Consider the following 10,020-nt stretch of genomic DNA (forward strand, 5'->3'; position numbering starts at 1 on the left):
AAAGAATAAAAAACACATTTGCACATGTCGTCTGACGAAATTTACTGTGCTTTTACAGAAATGAAAATCATTGAAAAGGAAGTAAGTGTTTACGTTGAGATACGAGCACGTAATCTGTAAGCCTCGTAAGCTTATGTCAAGTAAAACAACATGAAATCCTGAGAGATTGAGCTTCTTAAGTACACGTGTTATAATAGGAACACCAACCTTCTTCAGTATGATAAAAGCACTGTAGATCAAGGTTCTCCACGTAGTGGAAACATTGTTAAATCTGTTAAGATGTGAATGTGGGCAAGTTGGTAACAAAGTTCTAACTTGCTAAAGCACATTACTGTCCTCATCGAACTAATGACTATAGTTTCTTGTACATGTGTCTTGATCACATTCAGCACAACATTATGCATTTTTAGCTTTCTTTAATACATTCTGTAGCCCCTCAATGGATTCAAGATGCTAGAAACCTATGTTGAACTACAAAGTGCTTGCCATTAAAAAAGACAAGAAGTCAGTTCCTGTGTTAGAAATATTTATTAGTTAGAGAAAGGCTAAAATCATTAGCCATGTCTTGAAGTTTTCATCCTACTCATTTTACAGTTGAAGCTAGCTTGCTTCTCAGGTTACTTGTGCTTAGAATTAAAGCACAACAAACAGATGAATGGCTTGCCGGGGCGTTATTCACAGAAAGTGGTCACTTTTCTCACTCTCGCCATAGTGTTTGGGCTACTGCTGGTACTGTTGGCCGCATAGCAGCCAGTGCAGAGCCACTGAGTGTCGTGTGCCGATGTGCCAGTTTTTCTTAGCATGTGGACACTTCTCCCACGGGTTTCTTCGATGTTGTCTTGACGAGGGCCGAACAGTGAATGAGCCAGTTCATCTTGAAATTTTATAATTGGCATAGAGTTTCCTTCAAGCATGCCACGAATGTTCCATGCATTTATGATGACACATCCAACAAGCAACTCAACAGCTACCTTTCTGTACCACTTGAGTCCTTTTCTAAGGAAGTTGTGGTATAACGTCATTTGGTCACTATAGTCGACGCCCTTTTTTGCTGCATTGTAATCGAGACCGGCCTGATGTTTCATGATTGGTGCACCGTCCCTTGTTTTCTTCCCACTGTCCACCAAAGTTGCTTCATATTTGGCGACAGATGTGAGTATCAGAACAGGCCTCTTGTCCATCCACTTCAGTGCCTTCACTCCATTTTTGGACTGAAGTTCGGTAACACTGCCATTTGCAACCTTTACTTCAGTGAGATCTTTTGGCAGCCCTTTCCTCACTGAGCGAACTGTGCCACGAATGAAAGTGTCTTCCTTCAGAAGGCGAAAAGTGAGCGGCAAGCTCATGTAGAAGTTGTCTACGGACAGCGGGCACACAACTTCCTTGTAATTTTGCAGGAGTTTCAAGCATACATCTTCGGCATGTCCGATGCCAATTGTTCAGTCACACTTTCCGGCATATACATCAACCTTTAGCCTGTAACCGACTTTGGTACATGCCTTGAACAGCCTGACTCTGTAAGAACGAAAGTCTGCCACACCATGGCACTATTGTTTCATCTATCACAACCTCCTTTCCTGGCTCAAGCACAGTGGCAAAAATTTTGGTTCAATTTCTCTACCAGAGGATGGATCTTAAAGACATGATCCTGCAACTCTGCAACCAGTTAATTGTCCGCAAAATGCCGGAACCTCAAAAGTAGGGAGAAGGCGGTCACGGCTCATATTTTGATGAATGAGTTCAACACCATACAGGTTACTTTTTGCCCAGTAGTGACTCGGATAGGAAGATGGACGAGATTAATACAAATTGGTATTCCAACAAATGCTTTCGTTTGTTGGAGATTGGTTTCCATCCAATTTTTCAACTTTGATTTAGATTTGGGAGTAGGAAGACGGAGGAGACCAATACAAATCAGTATTCGAATAAATGCTTTAATTTCTTTGGCATTGGTTTCCGTCCAATTTTTCAAGCGTGATTTAGATTTAGGAGTAGTTGACTTCAACACTTGTGTGAACCTGTTTGTTTCATTGACCATCATTTGCCAAATGTCATCCGTAATAAACAGTGAACATAAAGATGGGTCATAACGGCTAGATGGCAACTGAATAATAGTGGGCGGCCTAGAGTACGTGTGGTGTCACACTAAGCGAAGTGGTTGTTGCCGGTGTCCATTTCTCTAGAGATGGGCTGAGAGAAATGAGAGCATTGTATCTTGAATCATTCACCTCAGAATCATCAGTCAGGTCTGACTCTCCATTCGACATGCTGGCTGAGGTCTGTGATGGTTCGTAAACACTATCTTTGTCACTGATTTCACTGTCCACTGCTGAACATCTGACACTGAAGCACTTGACTCATCTGCTGGTGATCGCGAAGTTGCTGGTGCATTCTTCTGGCCCAAAACTAAGTTTATTTGTTTCCTCTGCATTGTGCTTTTTTTTTTCATCCGTAAGGGGCATGAGGATCTATTATTTTAGACACGCTGAAAAGTTTGGGAGTAGCAAGAAAAATGCAGGTACTTATTCCAATGGCACGTATTTCAAAGGCTGCTGCGAAAGTTTGCAAGAAACCCAACTGAGAAATGCGCCGCCACTCCACTCTCCGAAACAAACATGCCACCCCATGTCCAATGCAATAAAAATATATATTAGTTGCAATTTCAAACCTCAGATGGCAACACAAGAGCGAGAATTCTTGCGTGTGGGTCACTGGTGAGTCACGCCACACACAGCATAAAAACGTTTTCGTTGAGTGCATCGTGGATTGCCAGTGGGTCATAGCATTTAACATCAGACAAGTAGTCTACTGGCTATCTATAATCTCACACAACAAAAATCGCACCTCTGAGTTAAAGTGTCATAATGTTATTGCAGCAGCAAGCAGAAGAATGCCCGTCACTTTGCTGCTGCATAGGAGCACAGGCTGTGCTGTGATGGCACTCAGAGTGACACCTTAGATTCAAGGCAGCATCAGTTATTTGTTGAATCTGTTGCTGCAGTGAACTAATTAAAGTTTAGAGAAATAATGAAAAATACAACCCGAATGTCTGGGTGCTCTTGTTTTACTTCGCACTGTAGCAAGAGAGATGAATTTCCGTTTCGTCTCCTTTTCCCGACGTTTGCACGCGCGCAGAGAACGAAACTATACGTCATTGTCTACATGTGTTCCAGCATTGCGATCATGAATGCTCTTTTATCCTCTCGCGTTTGCCTCAGTGCTGGGGCACTGACTTATACCGCTAATCACGTGTTCTCGTGTAGAGCGCGCACTATCGTCCGCTACAGGAAACGAGACAAGCGCAACAGCTCGCGCGACACCGTCACCGGAAGTGTGCCGGTGACGGTGAAAAAAAGAAGACGGCAGGGTATACCCGCCGCGACCCCTCGGCTCCGGTATGGGAGAACGCAGTGAAGGAAATTTGCTTACACAGGCGAAACGGGGAATGTCGAGAGAGTGTTTATATAGGCGGCGATGCTCGCCTCCTGAAATCATGCGTTCGCGGCACTTCACTCATTCTCTATCTGCTGTTAATGAACCAATTTGAAAAATGCTTGCGGTAGAACACTTCTTAGAGGGCACGTAACAACTTTCAGTGTATAACCAAAATTTGTTATGTAGCCTGTGAGGGGCCCTTTAAAACAAACTCGGTAAAAATCGGGTGTACTGTGGGATGTTGTTACAGCTGCGTCGAGCTTCACAGCCCTCTACACAAGCATTGCTGTGAAGCCTGTGGCAGAAATAGAGTTTTATTCAATCAAAGGACTGCATAGAGCGCGCTCTCGTGTTGTGCTACGTGAATTAAACCATTCGTTTCCTGCCTGCACAAACGTTTGCATCTCGAGTGGATTTCAAGCACACCGTATAATAACGTGCAGTTCCGTCGTGCTTCGCAGCACTATACACAAGCACTGCCGTAAAGCTAGTGGCAAAAGTACGATTTCATGAAACCAGATCAATGCATATACCTCGCTATTTTGGTGCGCTGCGTGAATGGAAACATTGCTTGCCTGCCTGCACAAACGTTTGCATCTCGAGTTAATATCAAACAAGTCATATAATATGTGCAGTTTCGTCGAGCGCTTCACCGCACTACATGCAAGCATTGCCGTAAAGCCTGTAGTATAAATAGGGTTTCATGAAGTCAAATTAATGCGCAAACCTCGCACTTGTGGTGTACAAGGTAAACAAAGAATTCGTTGCCATGTCTCCGCAGTAGTTGGTCACGTTGATTTGTGTGAGCATATTGGTTCATGTGCCCCATCTACCTCTGTGATGAGAAAATAAGCAAGAATATCAGCTGCTATGTGTCGATGCATATGCTTTTTATTACAAGGTGTAGGAGCAGTACATCTTACTGCATGAGTAAACCACTCATGGAAACAGTACGTTCCTTGAACATTGTTGCTATTTAATAGCCTAGGAAGCGCACTATATTGGAACTTGCAATTTTTTTTCTGTTCGCAAAATTCAATAACTCGATGCTTTTTCTAAAAGCAAAAAATTATAAATTTCGCAATGATACGTATGCTGCGTCAGTAAGTTAAGTAGGCAGCACATAATTAGGCTAAACCAGAGGAATATCCGCAGGTAGGGATTTATACAAATGTACAAAGTATTTTAAAAAAATGTTTTCTCAAATGTTTTCTGTGTGGAGTAAGGAGTTGCATGTGCGTCCAGCGCTGATTTCCAGCGCTTAATTTTTGTTGAACCTTGATGTAACAAAGACGTAACACTCAGCACTCTATTTTGTTACATCAATTTTTTTTTTACAATGGAACACTGCATTCTACTATAGGTGCCGATGCGCCCCAAAATTTTGGCCCCTCAAGGAAGTCACTGTTCTCTAAGTTTCGCCCGAAACTTAGATATCGCTACTTCCAATTGACACTCGTGAAACCAGCAGCCACGTCGGCTTGCCGCCTTTACACCGGCCGCAAATTACTTTTAAAAAATGTGGCACGCACGGGCCGTGTATATGCACTCTGCTGCGCGCGGACAGCCATATGCACGGGCACGGCCAGGCAAGAGACGTCGCGCGCTCTCTGACCCTAGCGCGCACTTGATCACGGGACGTGGACAGCGCGCATAAAGCTGCCATCCTTCTCGGCTCGCAATCGCACCCTTTCATTCGCAATTAGCCCCAGCATGTGGGATGCAACGGAGCACATATGGTCCGTGTACTTTCGAAATTCAGCTACGACACTTGTGCATAGGTTGGAAATTAAGCTTCTCGCCAAGTGACTACTGCATAAATGATCATAGAGCTAGCGAAGAACGATACGCCTTAATGATGCAGCGTGCCGCGCGGGATCCATGTGTGCAGCGTGCCAGTGGATGGGTGCGTGTTTGGGAAATTAGGGGGTTTCGACCCATCCACATGCAGATAATTTACATAATACCTTTCTCCATAGTGTATTATTGCGATAGCAATTTTTGGACACCCTAAGCGAATTTTCGCCATCGCCCTGATGTTTGGTTTAATAATACACTATGGAGAAAGGTATTATGTAAATTATCTGTGGATGGGTCGAAACCCCCTAATTTCCCAAACACGCACCCATCCACTAGCTGGCACGCTGCTCACATGGATCCCGCGCGGCACGCTGCATCATTAAGGCGTATCGTTCTTCGCTAGCTCTATGATCATTTATGCAGTAGTCACTTGGCGAGAAGCTTAATTTCCAACCTATGCGCAAGTGTCGTAGCTGAATTTCGAAAGTACACGGACCATATATATGTTGGCAAAATAATCGGAACTCACTATTTAGACTCGCCAAAATTATAATTAGCTGCTCACTTGAACTCATAAGAATATACTACTCAGCCGAGCTCACTCGGGCTCAAACTCGCCAAAATACTGCTCAGCTGGGCTCACTCAGACTCATGGGATGATCTCAGGGAGTTGACTCATCAGTGAGTTTGCCAGCGTATGATGTGTGCTGAACCACAAACCTGGCTTTCTTGAATAAAAACAGTTGGTTGCTGCAGCATATGGATGCACATAAGTGTAATTCAGAGAGCGCGGCATTGTAAAGGCTGCCACAGTTACCATGCCATGCTGCAGCTCATTTCAATCATGTCAAATGCAATACCCCTGCCAGCTTTTAGTCAGTCGATCAAATGTGATTGCTATTTATCTCATCACGACACCTCATTTTCCTGCCTAAGGCTTTGGGTGAATTTTCCTTGGCATCCATTTTCTTACTCTAACAGGTTACCAGTTATCTGTTGCCTATACGAAATTTGAAGTTGTGCACATGTCATGTGGACTCCATGCCAAACTCGTAGTACTGCATGCGTTTTTGCAGTTAGGTCTAGAGTTACAGAATCGCATGTGGGAGTTACTTTAGTTAGCAGCTGTAGCTTTGGAACAAACACGTGCATGAGAGTGTGCTTAAGTGTTACCTGTCAAGACTGGGAGCACCAAGGCAACTTGTGCAGTAAAGGCATGGGCAGTACGAGCCCACAGATTTTACTAAGTGTGGCTGAGGTGATGCGTCTAGATTTCACTATGAAGAGAGCCAAATAAAAGGTTGCCTATCCATCATACCTATTCTGGAGCCTTTTCTTGAGCTTTTCGAAAACATTAAGCTCAGCGTGTACACTTTATCACAGCATAATTATTACATGTGATATAAAACATTGTATTGTGCAGTTTCTCCAACTCTTCGTGAAGGCATCTATCCATACATTAAACAGGAATAGGCTCAATGTTGACATATCTCCACAGTAGGATCTCCAGGACCTCGTACTGTCACAATGCATCACAGACATTATTTAAGTGAACTCCAGAAGTGAAGCTCTTCGTTAACATTGGCTAAAATTGTATTTTTATATAGCAAAGTGATCATGCATAAATCTGTATGTCATGACAGAACACTTTGTTTCTCACGGACTTTAGTTTACAATTGTTTTCAAGATCAGGAAAATTGTGCAGTGTGCTAGTTGGTTCAACATACTTAACACTGTTGTGCGGAGTGACGAAGGGACAGGACTTGAGCGAGAAAACAATAGACACCTGAGCACAAACTATCAACTGGTGATTATCACAAGGCAATGATTCTGCTGAAAAGTAGGAACCAAAGGAAAAGACAAGTCGTGGAAGCATACAACTTCAAGGTGGACCCACAGGGCTCATGTGTCAGCCCGCCGTCTATTTCACTCAGCAATAAAGAGATTAGCATAATCACTGACAATAGAGGGTGTAGGTAGACCGGGAAGAGGACTCCTGTGCATGCGTGTAGGCTTTATGTACGCTTCACTTGCAGAAAAATAAACCAGTTCATAGTTTGCGCTCAGGTGTCATGTGTTCGTTTTCTCGCTCAAATCCTGACCCTTCATCGCTCTGCGCAACAGTGTTAAGTTTTCAGGTTGTTCACTATGTGATGTAGGAAGGGTAAAATTGATGGGAAATCCCAATATTCTCGGGCATATCGCGAAAAATATGGCCCAAGTCAAGTGTCAATTTAGGCTTCACTGTCCCCTTATATAGGGCAAATAGTAATAGTTTGAATTCTATGGACGCTGGTTGCTTTTTCCGACTTAACCTAGGCAGTGCTCAGCTCTCAGTTGAAAGGAACAGGTAAACAGGAGGACTTGCCACATAAGCAGAAGGTAGCACTCCAGACTTAAGCTTAATATACTGCGTGCTTCCACAGCCCTAGGGGGCTAGCCTGTAAGTGTTGACTAAGTGGACTGTCCATTCCAGTACACGCTGAATGAATAGAGCACGAGAGCCCATGGTGATGATTGCCTTTTGCTCTACCAGCTTATAGCTCTACCTAATCAGTGTGTGCTGAAACAGTCCACTTAGTGGATCCTTACAGAATCCTTCCCTAGACTGATGTTTATGTTGGTAGGTTGCAAGTATTGCATTTTTTTTCCTTTGATGTGGGCAGTTCCCACATATGGATGCAATTTAACATATTGTATTCATATTGCCTTTGGTCTATACTTATCTAATTCATGCTTATAACCAGGCCTACAAGCTCTTGTCCTGCATATTTATATAGCCTTCTCATTGGAGAATGGAGTCATTTTCCATTATACCGTCAAGCACTTGAAGTAGACACTGCAATAACCCCAAGGGAGGGGGTACAGTAACGCAAAAACCTTACTGGGCTTGTGGTGCTGCTGAAGGATGCACACGTACCATTTATGCTAAAATTCCCAGCAGACATTCCAAAGTTTGTACGAGTTCGACTTTAGCTGGCTAAACTGAATGATTCATATTGAAGGCAATTCTTGTAACATTTGGTCAAACTGAATGAAACTGGACAGCACAATTAGCTGTGTTCATCTACCATTTATACGACTGCTGCCCCGAGCATTTTGCCTGTTACTTTGCCTTTCGTTTCTGTACTATCAAGTTCAAGTACACATGTGCTTTATCACTGTACAAGTAGAATGGCTTCAAGGCTTTTCCTGGGAATTCAACAGTCACTATTTATTCCTATAAACCTTCCTGCATGTGAAGGCAAAAGAAACTTATTAATTCATGCTGGAAGTATAAAAAGACAGGTATTTGCACAGAAAATGTTTATTTTGAGCACCGAGGTTCTTGCTGATGTAGATATGGTGCTGGCTCCCTCCTTGCCCGAAGCATGTGCTTGCTGTACACAGCACCAGATGATGGCTTCCTAGGTCAAAAGATCAAAGTGAAATAAGAGGCATTTTGTTTTAGCCCCGGAAAGAAAAAGCAGGATTGAGACATTAACATGTATAAAAAATACTTGCCTAAAGAAAAATTAATACACAAGCAAATTCACTAAAGAGGTTCACTTTCAAGAGCGAAAGTATGGTTACGATGAAAATTACAAGGAAGCTTCACTGCTCATTGAGGTTTCGGTTCAGTAGTTGTTGAGCCACGACGGTTAGCATGCTACATCTTGCATATTATGTTTTGTAGAACAATATTGCACTTTGAACAATGTAGTGCCTATTTAAATGAACTGACAAGGAACGCTGAAACTCCAGGCTAGTTTGGTCTGCACAAGATATGATACAGACACTGTACTGCATTCATTTAGTGTTTTTGTCACTGATCTCGTGCACAAAGGTCATTCACACCTATCCTACATGAAATGCAGTTACTTCTTTGAAGCTTCATCTAGTCCTTGAATTTGCTGCATGCTTATGTCTAAGGGAGTTCGTTTGGTTCCTGTTAATGTAGTACATCTAAGCAACTGTTATCAAATGCCCATAGTGTTCCCTTGCATGTACAAAACATTTTTGGCCCTTTCAATGCACAATACTCATTACATTTGACACTTGGGACTCGTGCAAGGCGCCATTTAGTATTATATGCTTGTCCACATCTGATAATACTTTCATAGCTGGGTCATTCCCATGCCAAATGCCTTGGTTATTACTGTGACCATCTCACACTTTTCCTTTAGAATCTTCTTGTCCATATTTAAGGAAGCACCCCACGACACAATGTCTCCATCCTAGTGGTGCTATGGAGTTAACTTATGTGCTAGTTGTAGCAGATGACGTCAACCGAAGGCCACTGAAGATAATACTGTCGGCGACAATTCCTTTTGCACAAAAAATGCAAACAATACAGAATAGTCAAAATGTAGTTATCTGGCAAGACTGGCTGCATCCATCATCTTTGTTTGGCGCAATTCTGAGGTGGCTCCATGTTACAAGACGCTTGGCGATTATTGCCATGTGACTGTTTCGGACTCTATAAAACACAAGAATTGCCTTACTCCGGCCTTTCTCTTTGTGCAGCGGCCAAGGTTATTATTCGTCCAATCGCACAGTGTCCTGTTCGTGTTTCCATAGACTAAATTCTTCACCACATTGTTTTTGCGGTATTTCGTGAGTGACCTATGAACTCATCTTGGGGTGGGACTTCTTATCTTTGGCGTTTGCTTCTATCTCTTGTCGTCAGCACCTCACACAACTGGATGATGCCACTGGCAATTCTCTTCCTAACCACGAAGAATGCATTCGTCTCGTCACCTCTTCCGATTACGTTCTTTGGCCACCTAGAGAAAAGATTATAGG

The sequence above is a fragment of the Dermacentor albipictus genome, chromosome 1 (assembly GCF_038994185.2).
Source record: "Dermacentor albipictus isolate Rhodes 1998 colony chromosome 1, USDA_Dalb.pri_finalv2, whole genome shotgun sequence".
Classification (NCBI taxonomy): Eukaryota; Metazoa; Arthropoda; class Arachnida; order Ixodida; family Ixodidae; genus Dermacentor; species Dermacentor albipictus.